This window comes from Pelodiscus sinensis, chromosome 5 (assembly GCF_052426305.1).
Source record: "Pelodiscus sinensis isolate ZL-2025 chromosome 5, ASM5242630v1, whole genome shotgun sequence".
NCBI classification, from domain to species: Eukaryota; Metazoa; Chordata; order Testudines; family Trionychidae; genus Pelodiscus; species Pelodiscus sinensis.
In genome coordinates this window covers 88,435,984-88,451,913 of record NC_143056.1, presented here as the reverse complement: position 1 = coordinate 88,451,913, position 15,930 = coordinate 88,435,984, and the positions used below count along the sequence as shown (strand labels likewise).

The window sequence follows — 15,930 nt, the reverse complement described above, 5'->3', positions numbered from 1 at the left end:
ACTTTCCAACATCTCATTTAAAAAATGATTCAATTTTATTTTGAAAAATAATGTTAAAAGCCCCCTTAAAATAAACATGAAATATTTTATGTCCAACAAAATGTTTTGCTTAATCAAAAGTCTTAAGATTTTTTCAGAATCGCCAGAACTTGTTTGCACATTTTCCTTTAAAAAGTAGTAGTCATTTTTCCTACCACATTTATCTGAGTTCAACGGTACGCTTCTTAAACAAATACTTTCTTTCTCTGGATTGTATAAAGTGCCATGAAGACATTTACAAAATACTAAAAATTCATTACAGAATTTCAGAAGAGCACAAGACCTGAACCCTTATAAATACTATTTAGGATGGCAGACACAGTAAAGCAGCCTCTTCCACTGACTTACTATACCACTCTAAAACTTAATGCACTGTGTAGTTTTTACAACTAGTAAAGCTACTCTAAATTTTTTCTACTCGGGGGGTGGGGAGGGAAAGGTGTGTGTGTTAAAATCCCCAGAGAATTCACAGTGCTTCCCAAAAGAGAAAAAGCATCAAGATGGCATTCTAATCTAGAACCATCGTACACAAAATATTCTGTGTCCTGCAAATTGACAGTACTGTTAGGATATTCCTAAAAGTGTGTTTCATGCTGTTTTTCAAAATGGCAGAACTTCAAATTTTTAAGCTGCCCCAAATGTTCTGTTGTTGAGAAAGCGTTCAAATCGGTCAGCTCTGTACTGGCTCACAGGAAGAAGCGTGCGCCATCTGGGATTTAAATATCTCTTGTCTTATCAGAGCAGAAAAGAAAGGAGGGTTGGTTGGTTGTTGTTTTTTTTTTTTTAAACAGTAATTATGCACAAGTTGCTCTTTTCACAGCTGGAAACTTGAGCCCCTGCTTACAAAGCATAGCTGTTTGTGTCATGTAAGAGAAAAACCGCATGCTCAGAATGATGAAGCAATTTGTTTCCAGCTTAGCTCAGCCACATTTATTCTTCATTGGGATACCTTTCAATTAGGGCCCATTACCCTAATTAACCCCAGTCATACTTCTACACAGTAGGGTTCCTCTACATTTAGGAAGTTGGGGCAATAATATAACAAGTTCTCCTGCCTGGAGAAACTTTTTATGATGCCTACACTTGGTCATATTAGTCTTTCATCGGGGGGGAAAAAAGTGAAAAATGCTATGCAAACCATTCTCCAGAATGGAATAATAATTAATCCCACCTATAATTTCATAGATCATATATATTTGTATTATATCTGCATGTATTAATGTTGATCAATACTTCCCACCATAATAACCTGTTTTAAATTGCTTTCACAAACAATAACTATTTGGCCTGAAATTCTCCACGTTTGGGGTCTCTCAGGCCGAATTATTTTGGAAGTTCAGCCAAAATGGTTCAAGTCACTTCAGAGAAGGAGGCCGGGGGAAAAAAATGGAGCTTTCCCCAGGTTAAACTCTTTTGGTCATCTTTCCAAGTATTCAAACGTCAGTGCCTTCAAGTAGGAATTGAATTTTGGTATTGGGTGGTTTATATCTCGTCTGTCCCTGTGAAAAGCCATAAACACACAGTAGCCATTTTACAAGACTATGTAAAAGTCACAGTTCATACATGCTCAGAGACTTGCTAAAACTTGGCAGATAAATTTCCTGAAGACTGCATCCATATTAGGCACCTCCAGCCAAAAGCAGAACAGGATTTTTTCTGCAATTGAAGTCTGTCTATCTTGTGTTTTCAATGACAACCTACAGGCCCAGGCAGCATGGAGGAGAAAGCTTCCCAATATGAATGCACAGGGGATAAGAGTTCAGATGGATGAGATGAGGTATTGGGACTGGAGACTGACAGAAATTTATGGGGAGAAAAACTGGAACTGGTCAAGTTGGGGAGAATAAAGATTCTGGAGACTGATTAAGTAGACACACCAGGATAAGGAATTTATGCGGAGGCTGCATTACAGACAAGGAGAACCATCCTATCAAATATAATTGAAACTACCAAATTCTCCCTCAAGAGACGTCATTTCTGAGCAAGTACATAGAGAAACTAGTCAAAGGCAAACTACAAGCTCACCTAACAGAAGCAAATATTTGGCCCTTAATGCAACATAATCTGCATTGCCTTCCCCTTCTCCAATATAAATACAGAAGAACCTCTGGAAGAGAGGCTGTTTGTAACTCCAAACAAAATGTTATGGTTCTTTCAAAAGTTTTGAAAGTTATATTAAGTCTGTGTCCAGGTGCAACTTTACTATGCCAATTAAAAATGCTGCTTTTCCTTTTTTTACTGTATTAAATGTAAACTACCAAAGTAGTAATTTGCTTTTTAGGGGCGTGTCTGCCAGATTATGTACTTCCAGTTCCACATGAAGCATGTGGATGACTGGTCAATCTGTAACTGAGGATCTAGCACACTAAAAACAGGAATTAAAAAAAAATCATGCCCACCAAAAAAAAAAAAAAAAAAAAAAAAAGTCATCATGCAAAATTAAAGATGTCAGTGACATTCAGGCCTGGATTTCCAGTTGGACACAGAAGGCATCTGCCTAAGGGCACCTAAAAAAGTGAAACATTTAACCCACATTTATGGAAAAAACACAAAGGTCAGCTATAGATGCAGGGATGTATAGGGAGCAATTAAGATGCTATAGTTAGGAGCTGGATTTATACCTTACACACCCTAGTCACATTTCAGTACTGAATTAAGCAGGCTCCCAGAATCCAGGGAGATGAGTCCAGTTTTAAGAACCGATACAGAAAGATAGTAGAGAGGGAAACACGGACAGACAACTGGGAGAAGAAACACAAATTAAAATCAAGACGGGAAGGAGAGGAAAGGAACCAAGACTAACTGGACAAACCCACAGGGATTTAATGCCTGAAGAACGTTGGATATCTAAGTGAGCAGAATAGGATTGGGACCAGGAGCCAGAGTGGGGATTGTTAGGACTAGGAAACAGAAAGGCTAAAGGGAATGGGGAAGAAGGGCTCATGTTGGAGAGGGTGTCACACCCCAATGGCCCCCTCCCTCCAGGGGTCCCCCTGGGGAGACAGGTCAGCACTGAATATTGCTAACACTGTTGCTAGCATCACAGGGCATTTTGGGAAGGGTCAAAAGTGTGAGTGTGGAATGAATGATTCCTTTGCAGGTTGCCAGAGACCAAGGGATGTGCGTGGGGGGGTTGGGGGGGGGGGGGGAGGAGAAGAGAGACAAAGAGAACAGAGAACCGGTTGACTCCACTCCTGCTAGGACCGAAGATAAGACGTTGGTTCCAGACAGCTCAAAGCCACAGCACACATCTGACTGTTGGCTGCCGGCCAAGAAAGAGGGGGGCCTGGAATCCACCAGCCAGCCATAGGAAAGACATATTCAACAGAACAAATCTGCAGAGCCAGCCCATTGCAAGCAAGAAAAGCAAAGGCCAGCTCAGAGGAAAGCAAAGAGAACAACAGAGTCTAGCTGCTGTGTTTTGGAAAAGTCAAGGAGATCACAGAAAGCCGGTGTGGACTGTCATGAAGAGCACCAGGAAAAGAAGTCGTGGACTGGAACACCCCCAAAGGAGCTCAGGACTTAAAACCCTCCTGAGAGCTGGAGCAATTCGGAGAGATCACAGTGGACCCTGGACGACCTGTGCGCACAGGACCGAACTCCCGTCCATCCTTCCCCCTTTTCTTCTTTCATTACACCCAGACCTGGCCAGCCTCAGGTAGTGAGTGTGAGAGTATGAAAGTGGGTTAGGGCTCAGGATGCTAACGCTTTCTTCCTTCCTCTGAGTGACGTGGGAAGCACCCATCACTCTCCGCTGTTATTTTATTATTTTATCAATAAAGCTTTAAAATTTAAACACTTGGGCTACGTCTAGACTGGCATGATTTTCCGCAAATGCTTTTAATGGAAAAGAGCGTCTAGATTGGCAGGGACGCTTTTCTGCAAAAAGTGCTTTTGCGGAAAAGCGTCTGTGCCAATCTAGATGTGGTTTTGCGCAAGAAAGCCCCGATCGCCATTTTCGCAATCGGGGCTTTTTTGGGCAAACCAATACCGTGTTGTCTACACTGGCCCTCTTGCACAAAAGCATTTGCGCAAGAGGGCTTTTGCCCGAACAGGAGCAGTGGATGACAGCCTATTATTTTGCTATGGGGGTAGGGTGGGAGAAAGCAAAGTAGTATATGATCACACAAATAAAGACAATTATAATGCAAGCTCACAAGGAGACCAAATTAAGGTGGCCTGGTTAACCTTAACTCCGGCACTCCTGAACTTTTGAATGCTTGACTTTACAATCAGTGTTATTTTAATTTGAGGGTTGGGGCAGTATGCATGTAAAATACAATTTAGAGAACTTTTAGCTTCAGGACTCACAAGGTAGAAAACTCTGTTGCATATGGTAACAGACTGGTTTAGCTGAAACACAGACTTGTAACTTGCTTTGTAATACACACACACACAATCGCAAGGTGCTTTAAGCAAATAGTTGGTAGAATAAGCTTTATGAAGTATTTCACCTGTCACTGAAGATCAGTAACATTTGGTACAAAAATAGAAAAATAATTATTTAGGTCTGCATGACAATGCTACAAAGCAGTGTAGGCTAGGAAGGATGACATCCTACGTAGAATAGAAATTGCGAAGGTGGAAGGAATTTAAGTTGCAGGATATTTTTCCTCTGATTGGAAAGGTCATAGGATATTTAATAAAGACAAGCAATTAGGGCACTTGTTTTATATCTAATCTGGATTAAAAATCCTTCTTTACCATCTCTCCTATAATGACAGAGGGACAAAGTGCCACTGTCTGAATCACTGAAGACATCTGCAAATGGTCATCAGAAAAAGATGAAGGTTACTTACAACCAGCGGGAGTTCCTTGGTAATAGCCTGTGCTTATTCTATTTGTGGGAATACTTAGAGGCCCCATGGGGGCTGGGGTGAAGCTTGGTCCTGCATTGTTAAGATTCTCCCTTTAAAGAGTGCTATTACCTTAGGAAGAATGAGTCACTCCCTGAAGAAGCTGTCTCAAACTTATTCGTACCTATGAAGATTCTTAATGTCAATACTGTCACATTAGAAGCTTGCAGTGAGGTAATTCTGGAGGGATCTGAAGCCCCCAGTTTTTCTCTGGGTCAAGCTGGATTTAGAAGTGTGGACATTACAGAAAATAAACTAGCTTCACTTTCCAGTACTGAATTCATACTTCTTTCATTTAGATCTGTCAGTAGTCTCCCTATTACAGAGTCATGAGGTTTTGATGACATCTGGAATTACTAGCAGGGATTTTATGAAGATATTCAAGAGGCTCTATTTTAACTGCAAAGTCCCATAGGTTAGAGTTGGGACATTCTCTCTCCTCTCCTCCCCCCTCCCCCCCCCCAATTACTCTTATGCAGGTAAGTACAGCTTCTATCTTGCCACCCATCCTATCTACATGGCAGTAAGCCACTCTAGCGAAGTAGTAAATGTTACAGTACTATCACATAACTTAGTCATGACTGCAAATGAGTGACAGCATCCTTCTGAGATAGGAGCTAGCTCCCTACACAAAGCCCTGAGCCTCTGACATCTTAGAGAGAACACTGGATGGGGGGGGGAGGGGGGTTCATAAAGGCTATCTAGATCAGTGGTCTCCAACTGTTTTAACCACAAGATCACTTTTTCAATTTAAGTGCAATGTAAGATCTACCTTAAACCCAAACACCTTTCCTTCTGTCCCTGTCTACACTGGGCCAAATTTTTGGGAAAAAAAAAACCACAACCCTCTTTTGGAAGGGCCCTTCTTCCTTATGGGAGGAGGAAGACAAGGCTCCCAAAAGAGTGCATCTGCTCTTCCGCTTTTTTTTGTGGAAGAGCAGATGCGTTCCCTGGAGGCAGTAGAGTTTTTCCAGGATAAAACACTCATCGTCTAGACCAGTTTCTCAACATTTTTTATAAAGTACTCCCTTAAAAAAAAAAAAAAAAAAAAAAAAAGGACCCCCAGTACCTACAGTCTTCAGACACACAATTGTTTTCTACCATTGCAACACATTTGTTTAAACAACTTAATTGTACTTTGGGTGTAAAAAGTACAAAAATAAGGCACTGTAAAACTTAAAATAAAAATTCAATTTTCTCCAAGTTTCAGTTGCATTGGCGCACCCCCCAGATTTCTCTCAAGTATCCCTAAGGGTACTTGTACCACTGGTTGAGAAACACTGTTCTAGAAATAGCCTGGGACAGTCTTCCTGGAAGGAGCCAGTTCAACTCCCTGGGCAGTGCAGTGAGCAGGGATGACTAGCCCCCAGACCCTCCCCTTCTACTCTTCCCCAGTCTCAGTTTCCCCAACACCTGGGCAGTGTGGCTGTAGTACCACCAGCCCCAGTGATCCAGGTGGAGTGGCTGCAGCACCAGGCCACATAGTCGGGGTAGGGAGCTGGGGAGGAAGGGGAGGAAGAGGTTGGCAGGGTGGGGTAGGGGCTGTTTGGGGAAGCACACCTCCCCCCACCCTTCTCTACCCAGCCCTCCATACAATTTCCATATCCAACGTGGCCCTTGGGTCAGAAAGTTTGCCCACCCCTGCTTTAGAAATACACTTGCATTTTTAAATAAATTCAGTCAAGGATTTAGAATTTTAATTCTTACATGTGCCCATGAAAATAGTGAACTGAAATGCCATGGAATCAGTATATTCCTTCTTAAACATTACTGATTTTTTCCCTTAAACTTCTGCACCCAAACAGTGCCATCTAGTGACCATCTACTGAATACCACTGCACCACTGATTTTAACTTATGAAAGATGTAATACACAATACATAACTAGATTTTTCCAAGTCTTTATTTTACACTGACAGGATAAAGGTCTTGTGATTAACAGCTTAGACTGGGACTAAGACCACCGGTTCTGAGTATTCATAGCTCTGCCACACACTTCCTACCTGAACTTATGATTCTCGGTGTCAGATCCCCTATCCATAAAAAGGCGATACATGTTAACCTGCCTAAATCCAGAAAACAGTGAGTAGTCCTGCAGCACTTCCGAGGCTAATTTTTTTTAAAGTTTTTTTTCAGTTACAGACTAACATGACTACCCCCTGAAACTCCTAAATCTGGGACTCTCTGGTCTGTGAACATCCGTGGTCTGGAAGGGAACAAGCTTCATCCTCAAGAAGCCCCAGCCATGTAGGGCAGCAGCAGGGCTGCCAAGCCTCATCCCCAGGGAGCCCTGGGTGGGCGGGACAACAGCAGGGCCACCAGCAGCTGGGGAGCCCCAGCCAGGCGGGGCAGAAGCGGAGCCGTGGCAGCTGATGAGCTCCATCCTAGGGAGCCCCAGCCAGCCTGCTGAGCCCAGCCCGAGCCCAACAGCAGTGGGGCTGCAGCTCAGTGGCAGTGGGGCTTGAGTGAAACCAGTCACAGGGAGGGGCAGCAGGCTGGGAGGCTAGTGGCAGGAGACCTTCACTGATCCGACAAATTCCCTCATTCAGGAGGAGTCAGGTCCTGAACCAAGAAGGTCCAGCCTATAAGTACTTTGTCCTCAGAATATCACATGAGAGAAGAAAGCTGTAGAAATGTAAGGCTATTACAAATATTTAGAGATGAAATTTTTGCATTCCCTGTGTTACGTATATGGACCAGATCCCAAAATGTTCACACAATTTTAGATACTGACAAATAGAAGACATTATTTTAATATTATAAAAAGCTCGATGTATGATGCATCTGGGGATATGCACAGTATTTGACACAAAACATTAGGAATTTAAAGATTGAAAACCAAGAGATTTTTTCACAGATCAGAAGTAAGTTTAACCTCTGACAGAGTTAAAGTGTGTGGGGGTGAAGAAGGATAAGCCTTCCACCATGGCCTAAAGCCTTCCACCATTGGCTCAGTTAATTTCAGCAGCAATCTTTGAACAAGGCACCCAACCCTTAGAAACCTACATTTTCATCATCCAAAGGCGGCAGCTGGAGTCTCCCACATCCAAGGCAAGTACTCTAATCATTTAAGATTGCAAGGCAGTGCTCCCTCCACCCTAAGGGCCATTGTGCTACATCAGGGGTCAGCAACCTATTTTTGACGAGCCAAATATGGTCTTTGGGTCTTCCGGAGACCCAACTCAGCTTCCCCTAGCTCCCTCCACAGCAGGGAGCCAGTGCTGGTGCCACAGCCTTATGACCGCTCGCAAGAGTGGAATGCCAGTGCTGGCTTCCTATGGGGAAGACGACGGGGGGGGGGGGGGAAGAGGGGGAAGGGAGGGAGAAAGCCCTGAGACTCCCCACCAAATCTGTCATGCAGGGAATAAGCACAGCTCTGTGCACTGCTTTTTCCTTCCCCCAGCACGGACTTCCAGGAGTCTTCCCCGCGAATCCTTCCTGGAGGCTTCCTTCTGGTGAATGGGAGCAGCAGAAGTCCATGTTACACAGTGCCCGTGATGTGGCGCGAAAACAAGTAAGTGCCCCCCCACCACTCACTCACTTTCCCCAAAGCCAGACACTCTGCCCCCAGCCCCCCCCCGCCTACTGCCTGCTTGCCAGACACCCTACCTCCAGCCTACTCCTGCCCCATCCCTCCTGGCCAGACACCCTACCTCCTGCCCCTAGCCTGCTCCTGCCCCATCACCCCTGGCCAGACACCCTGTCCCCAGCCTGCTCCTGCACTCTACCTCCCACTCAGCCCTCACACCCTCATCCCCATCACATTCACTGTCTTGCACAAATAACCCCTCATTTTTGGCCCTACCCCAGAGCCGGGGGGGAGAGGGAGGCTCACAAAATCCACTAACCTTGATTAGTCAATAAGGGTATGTCTACACTACAAAGTTAGTCGAACTAACGGACGTTAGTTCGAACTAACTTTAATAGGTGCTACACTAGCGCTCCGCTAGTTCGAATTTGAATCGAACTAGCGGAGCGCTTAGTTCGAACTAGGAAAACCTCATTTTACGAGGACTAACGCCTAGTTCGAACTAGCTAGTTCGAACTAAGGGCTGTGTAGCCCTTTAGTTCGAACTAGTGGGAGGCTAGCCCTCCCCAGGTTTCCCTGGTGGCCACTCTGGCCAACACCAGGGAAACTCTATGCCCCCCTCCCGGCCCCGGACCCCTTAAAGGGGCACGGGCTGGCTACGGTGCCCGTGCCAGGTGCAAGCCTGCCAGCACCCAGCTAGCAGACCCTGCACCTGGCACGGCACAGAGCCACCCACCCGATGCCCCCCAGCCCACCCCCTCTTGCCGGGACCAGGCTGGCGGCTCCCGGGAGCTTGCCCTGGACTGCAAGAGGCGGGCACCTTCCTGGGCTAGTGCGGACATCGTGGACCTCGTCCACGATCTCCGCACTAGGCACAGGAAAGTGGCCGTCTAGGGCAGGAGAGCTGCCAGCCTGGCCACCCAGGACCAGGTGTGCATGAAAATCAAGGGGGTCCACTGAGACCCCCGACACTGAGCCCTGAGCTTACAATGGCCGTCCTGGGTCAGACCAAAGGTCCATTTAGCCCAGTAGCCTGTCTGCCAACAGCGGCCAACCCTAGGGACCCTGGAGGGGATGGACCGAAGACAATGACCAAGCCATTTGTCTCGTGCCATCCCTCTCCAGCCTTCCACAAACTTTGGGCAGGGACACCACTCCTACCCTCTGGCTAATAGGACTCCATGGACCCAACCTCCATCACTTTATCTCACTTCCCTTTAAACTCTGTTCTAGTTCTAGCCTTCACAGCCTCCTGCAGCAAGGAGTTCCACAGGTTAACTATTTGCTTTGTCAAGAACAACTTTCTCTTACTAGTTTGAAGCCTGCTACCCATTCCTTTCCTTTGGTGTCCTCTAGTCCTTCTTTATGGGAACTCAGGAAGAACTTTTCTGAATGCACCCTCTCCACCCAACCCCTGCTTTTAGAGACCTCTATCCTGTCCCCCCTCCGTCTCCTCTTTTCTAAGCTGAACAGTCCCAGTCTCTGTAGCCTTTCTTCATCTGGGACCTGTTCCCAACCCCTGATCATGTTAGTTGCCCTCCCCTCTCCCAGCCTCTTTCTTCCCCTCTCCCACCTCCTTTTCCCAGTCTCCCCCAGTTTTTTTCAATAAAGACAGAGTCAATGTTGGAAGAAACGTTATCTTTATTTTGTACATCAATAAGAAGGGGGGCTAGGGAAGGGTAAGTGGAAGGAGGTGAGGGAGGAATGGGGTACGAGCCCCCGATGGGGAGGACTGGGCTGGCTCTGTGGGCTTCTGGGGGTGGAAGCTCTCCTGCAGCCCCCCAATTACTCCCTCTCCCCAGATGGCAGCCTGCGGCAAGTGCAGCCGGGCTGATGGCCGAGTGGTGTGATGTGCCCAGTGTGAGCACTCAGGGCACTCCAAGCCAGAACTTCTTTGCAAGCGGGGCACCCCTTAGAACTGTGTGTCCGGGGTGGGGGTCGGGACCCTTTAAGCGCAGCCCTCGGCTAGCCTGAGACAGCATCTCCATGCTCTAAGTCCTCCTTTTATGCCCTGCCAGCACTGCTTCCGGCCATCCTTAAGCCCTGTTCAGAGTCCACTCAATGTGGACTTGCTAGTTCGAACTAGCAAAACGCTAGTTCGAACTAGTTTTTAGTTCTAGATGCGTTAGTTCGAACTAGCTTAGTTCGAATTAACTAATTCGAACTAAGTTAGTTCGAACTAGCGCTGTAGTGTGGACATACCCTAAGAGGGTTAGCTCCTCTAAGCAGTCCTGGCTCACGCCAGATCCTCTGCTGCACCTCTTCCTCCCTTTCTCCTCCCTCTTCCCCCAACAGAGACAGTGCTGGGGGAACCAACTTATAAAAGCTGGCTTCCCCCAGCACCAGCTCCTGCTCCTCCCCTTGCTGCCTCTGATACAGAGGCAGCAAGGGGGGAGAAAAGCAAGTAGTGACTCAACTAGTCACTTACATCCCTAACCAGTGATACAGATTGGACCTCCTTGGTCTGGTACCTTTGGGACCTGACCAGTCCTGGATGAGGGATTTTGCCAGACAAGGGACCCCTGCCACCAACTCCCCTGGCCCAGCCAGCTGGCCTGCCGGCTGGCTCCCCACCTCTTGCTGACCCTGACGACCCGCTGGGCGGCCATCACTGTCGTGGCTCCCCTGCAGGGGTCCTTGCTGCTGGCCCTCCACCAGGACTCTCTGGTCCTGCAACATCCATAATGGACTATGGAGATTGCCAGACCGGAGAATCCCAGTTAAAAGTGTTTAAATGACCTGTATTTCATGCATTATATTGCCAATATGGAGGTAAAATTAACAGGAAAGCTGAGAAATTTGAAGTACAACCACGCTGAATTGCACAAGTTGAACCTCAAGTTCAAGCTGTTTTTGTAAATGACAGTTGCAATAGGTATTCTTAAACCTACTGTTCATTTCTATATTCATCCTTCCTAATTTCTGACCTCCTTCAACATGCAGCACTTTATAGAGCAATCAGGCTCTATAAGCAGATAGGGTGTATTGCCCACACTTGAAAAATAAATTCGAGTGATTAACAGTGATGTAGACTTTTTCCTTTAAAATCTTGTTTCCCACAGTATTTCCTACAATACATCTGTCCAATGTTACAATCTAAGTTGATTATTCCTGATCACTTTCCCCGCTTCCAAGTTTCCTACAATATTTCAGAGTTTGATTCTGATTTGTCTAGTTAAACACTAGATTCTGCTGCATCCCAAATTATTTGTTTGTTTTTTTAAAAGAACTGACACTAACAAGAGTTAGAACTAAAATTTGCCCATTTGAATCTCTCTGAGTGGTACAATGAGAAACCCTTCCCTCTTAAGAAAAATGTGATGGGTTTACAGTGTTCCTGAAATACGGCTGTCCTTATACTTTGCCAGTTGGGACAATGCTAACTCTCTAGAGCAGAAAATTTTAAAATAATGTTGCTCTAACAGGATGTGTGCGCAGTACCACCTTGATGATTACAAAAGTAATTGGTTAACAGAAACAATGAGGAGTCCTAAGACTAGTCATCTTAAGGTGACTGAGGACTCTTCATTGTTTTTGAGGTTACAGACTAACACGGCTTCACCTCTGATACTGGTGAACAGAGAGGCAGACTCAGTACTACCCTAGGCTGTGTCCAGACTCAGGGGTTTTTTCCGAAAAAGTAGCCTTTTTCCGAAAAAACTTCACCTGTGTCTAGACTGCAGCCGCGTTCTTTTGAAATTAAATCGAAAGAACGCGGCTTTTCTTTCGACGGTGGTAAACCTCATTTTACGAGGAAGAACGCCTTTTTTCGAAAGTGCTCTTTCGAAAAAAGGCGTTCTTGAATGCAAACAGGGGTTTTTCAAAAGAGAGCATCCAGACTGCCTTTTGAAAAAGCGGCTTGCTTTTTCGAAAGTTCCGCTTGCAGTCTAGATGCTCTTTTTCGAAAGAGGCTTTTTTCAAAAGTATCTTTCGAAAAAGCCTCTTTCGAAAGAGGCTTGCAGTCTAGACATAGCCCTAGAGACTAAAATTTAAGCTTTGACTATATCCCCTTAAAGTTCTAGGACTACAGCACATCAAAACAATTGATTTTCTTAGATGCTTTATCTGAAAGAGAATATAAGGAGGATTCTGAATATTGGTAAACCAGAAAAATTAAAGCAGTCATTAACACAATACACAATGAAAAATAGTTCAAATAACGTTTTTATATAGATCTTAACATAGATTCATGAAGTAATTCCATCATATTTATGTATTTAATTAAATTAAGTCCTGGCAGAGACACTCGGTTACATCTCTTATTTCTTCTCTAAAACCTTTTCCATAGAATCTCAGGGCTGAAAGAGACTTCTGGAGGTTATCGAACCCAAAGCAGGACCAACCCTAACTATATCATCCCAGCCAGGGCTGTGTCAAACTGGGAATTAAAAACGTCTAGGGATAGAGATTCCACCACTTCCCTAGGTAACCCGTTGCAGTGCTTCACCACCCTCCTAGAGAAATAATTTTCCTAATAATCAACCTAGATCTCCCCCACTGTAATTCGAGACCATTGCTCCTTGTTCTGCAATCCGTCTCTACTAAAAACAGCCTTTTTCCATCCTCTTTGTAATCTCCCTTCAGGAAGTTGAAGGCTGCTATCAAATCCCCTCCTCATTCTTCTCTTCTGTAGACTAAATAAGCCCATAGGTCCTATGCTCCCACCCCCTAATCATTTTGATTGCCCTCCCCTGGATCCTCTCCAACATATTTCCTATATTGGGGGGGCCCAGAACTAGATGCAATATTCCAGATGTGGCCTAACCAGTGGCGATTAAAGGGGAACAACAACTTCTCTAGATCTGCAGGAAATGCTTCTCCTAATGTACCACAATATGCCATTAGCCTTCTTGGCTACAAGGGCACACTGTTGACTCACATCCAGCTACTCATCCACTGTAATCCCCAGATCCTTTTCTGCTGAACTCCTACTTACCCAGTCAGTCCCCAGCCTGTAACAATGCTTGGGATTCTTCCGTCCCAAATTCAGGACTCTGCACTTGCCCTTGTTGAACCTCATCAGATTTCTTTTGACACAATCCTCCAATATGTCTAGGTCACTCTGGACCGTATCCCTGCCCTCCAATGTGTCTACCTCTTCCCCTAGCTTAGTGTCATCTGCAAACTTGCTGAGAGTGCAATCCATCCCCCTCTTCCAGGTCATTAATAAAGATATTCAACAAAACCAGCCCTAGAACTGATCCTTGAAGCACTCTGCTTGAAACCAACTGCGAACTAGACATCGAGCCGTTGATCACTGCCTGTTGGGCCCGACAATCTAGCCAGCTTTCTTTCCACCTTACAGTCCATTTATCTAATCCCTAGTTCCTTAACTTGCTGGCAAGAATATTGTAGGAGACAGTATCAAAAGTTTTTCTAAAGTTAAGTGGTTTCCCCCATGACCACAAAGCCATTGGTGGATCCATGTTGACGATTCCTGATCACTTTCCCCTCTAAGTGCTTCAAAACCAATTCCTTGAGGATCCCTTCCATGATTTTTCTGGGGACTGAGGTAAGGCTGACTGGTCTATAGTTCCCTGGGTAGTCCTCCTTCCCTTTTTTAAAGATGGGCACTACATTTGCCTTTTTCCAGTCATCTGGGATCTCTCCCAATCTTCATGAGTTTTCAAAGATAACGGCCAAGGCCATTTGCCAACTCCCTTAGAACACCCAGATGCATTAAACCTGGAGCCATGGATTTGTGTATGTCCAGCTTTTCTAAATAGTTCTTAACCTGTTCTTTCTCCACCAAAGGCTGCCCACCTCCTTCCCACACTATGTTGCCTAGTGCAGTAGTCTGGGAGCTGACCTGTCTGAAGACAGAGGCAAAAAGCATTGAATATTTGAGCTTTTCCCACATCATCTGTCACTATGTTACCTTCCTCATCCTGTAAGGGCCCCACACTCTGATTACCCTCGTATTGCTAACATGCCTGTAGAAAACTTTCTTGTTACCCTTCACATCTCTTGCTAGCTGCAGTTCCAATTGTGCTTTCACCTTCCTGATTACTCCCCTGCATTCTCAAACATCATATTTATACTCCCCCCGCACCTCCGCCCCCCCGTCATCTGTCCAAGTTTCCACTTTTCATAAACTTCCTTTTTGTATTTAAGTTTGCCAAGGATTTCCCTGGTAAGTCAATCTGGTCGCCTATCATATTTACTTTTCTTACTGCACATCGGGATGGTTTCTTCTTGTGCCTTCAATAAGCCTTCTTTAAAATACTGCCAGCTCTCCTGGACTCCTTTCCCTTTCATGTTAGCATCCCAGGGGATTCTGTCCATCAGTTCTCTAAGGGAGTGAAAGTCTGCTTTTCTGAAGTCTAAGGTGTGTATTTTGCTGCTCTCCTTTCTTCTTTTGGTCAGGATCCTGAAATCTACCATCTCATGATCACTGCTGCCCAGGTTGCCACCCACATGTTTTCCCCTACTAGTTCCTCCCTCTGTGAGCAGCAGGTGAAGCTGTGCATGGCCCCTGGTCAGTTCCTTCAGCAGTTCTACCAGGAAGTTATCCCCAACATTCTCCAAAAATTTCCTGGATTGTCTGTGTACTGCTGTATTGGTCTCCCAACAGATGTCAGGGTGATTAAAGTCCCCCATGAGAACCAGGGCCTTTGATCTGGAAGCTTCTCTTAGTTCTCTGAAGTAAGCCTCATCTACCTGATCTGGTGATCAATAGCAGACACCCTCTTTTTACTGACAAACCTTCCTGGGCTTTGCAATCCTTTGGCAAGAGCCTCTAGGAGGAGGCTCTACAAGGACCCAGATTTTTAAGAGTATCCTGTAATTTATTGACACATGACCTGGTGTTCAGAGCAAGTTACAGGCAGTCCCCGGGTTACGTGGGTCCGACTTAAGTCGGACCCCTAGTTACGAACCGGAGAGGTGGGGGCCCGCTAGTGCAGGGTGTCTCCCCCACTGTCACCCCCCCCCCCAGCAGACCAGGGAGACGGGGAGCAGCTTTTCTCGCCGCAGAGGATGCGGGCCCACCACCCGCATCCTCCACGGCGAGAAAAGCCACTCTGCGTCTCCCTGGTCTTCTGGGGGGGGGGGCGCAGCTAGTGTGCCCCCCCCCCCCAGCAGACCAGGCTTTTCTCGCTGACGCCTGGGGTAGAGCAGCTGGGGGGCTGCCGGGGTTGGTCCCACAGCGCCGAGGTGCCGCACTACTGGACCAACCCAGCAGCACCCCAGCTGCTCTGCCCCAGGCATCCCCAAGTCAGCCGCTGCTGAAACTGATCAGTGGCTGACTACAGGAAGCCCGAGGCAGAGCTGCTCTGCCCCGGGCTTCCTGGAATCAGCCGCTGATCAGTTTCAGCAGCGGCTGACTTGGGGACGCCTGGGGCAGAGCAGCTGGGTTGCTGCCGGGTTGGTCCAGTAGTGCTGAGGACGTCCCAGGCGTGTCTGATTCAGCGTTTCAACTTAAGAACAAACCTACAGTCCCTATCTTGTACATAACCTGGGGACTGCCTGTATTTCAAATTTGTTCTCATATTTAAGATGTCAAAAG

The 15,930-nt window shown here is 46.1% G+C and overlaps 1 protein-coding gene and 1 long non-coding RNA gene across 11 annotated transcripts in view; one reads left to right on the top strand and one right to left on the bottom strand.

The window, feature by feature from the left end:
* The window catches only part of SHANK2 (SH3 and multiple ankyrin repeat domains 2), a 688,250-nt gene that overhangs the window by 310,136 nt on the left and 362,184 nt on the right, over positions 1 to 15,930 (bottom strand). The gene's annotated exons all lie outside the window — the stretch shown is intronic.
* LOC142829168 (uncharacterized) overlaps positions 7,976 to 15,930 on the top strand; it is a 33,774-nt gene continuing 25,819 nt past the window's right edge. Inside the window, exon 1 of the long non-coding RNA XR_016349682.1 lies at positions 7,976 to 8,408. This is a non-coding gene — a long non-coding RNA (uncharacterized LOC142829168). The remainder of the gene's footprint in view (positions 8,409 to 15,930) is intronic.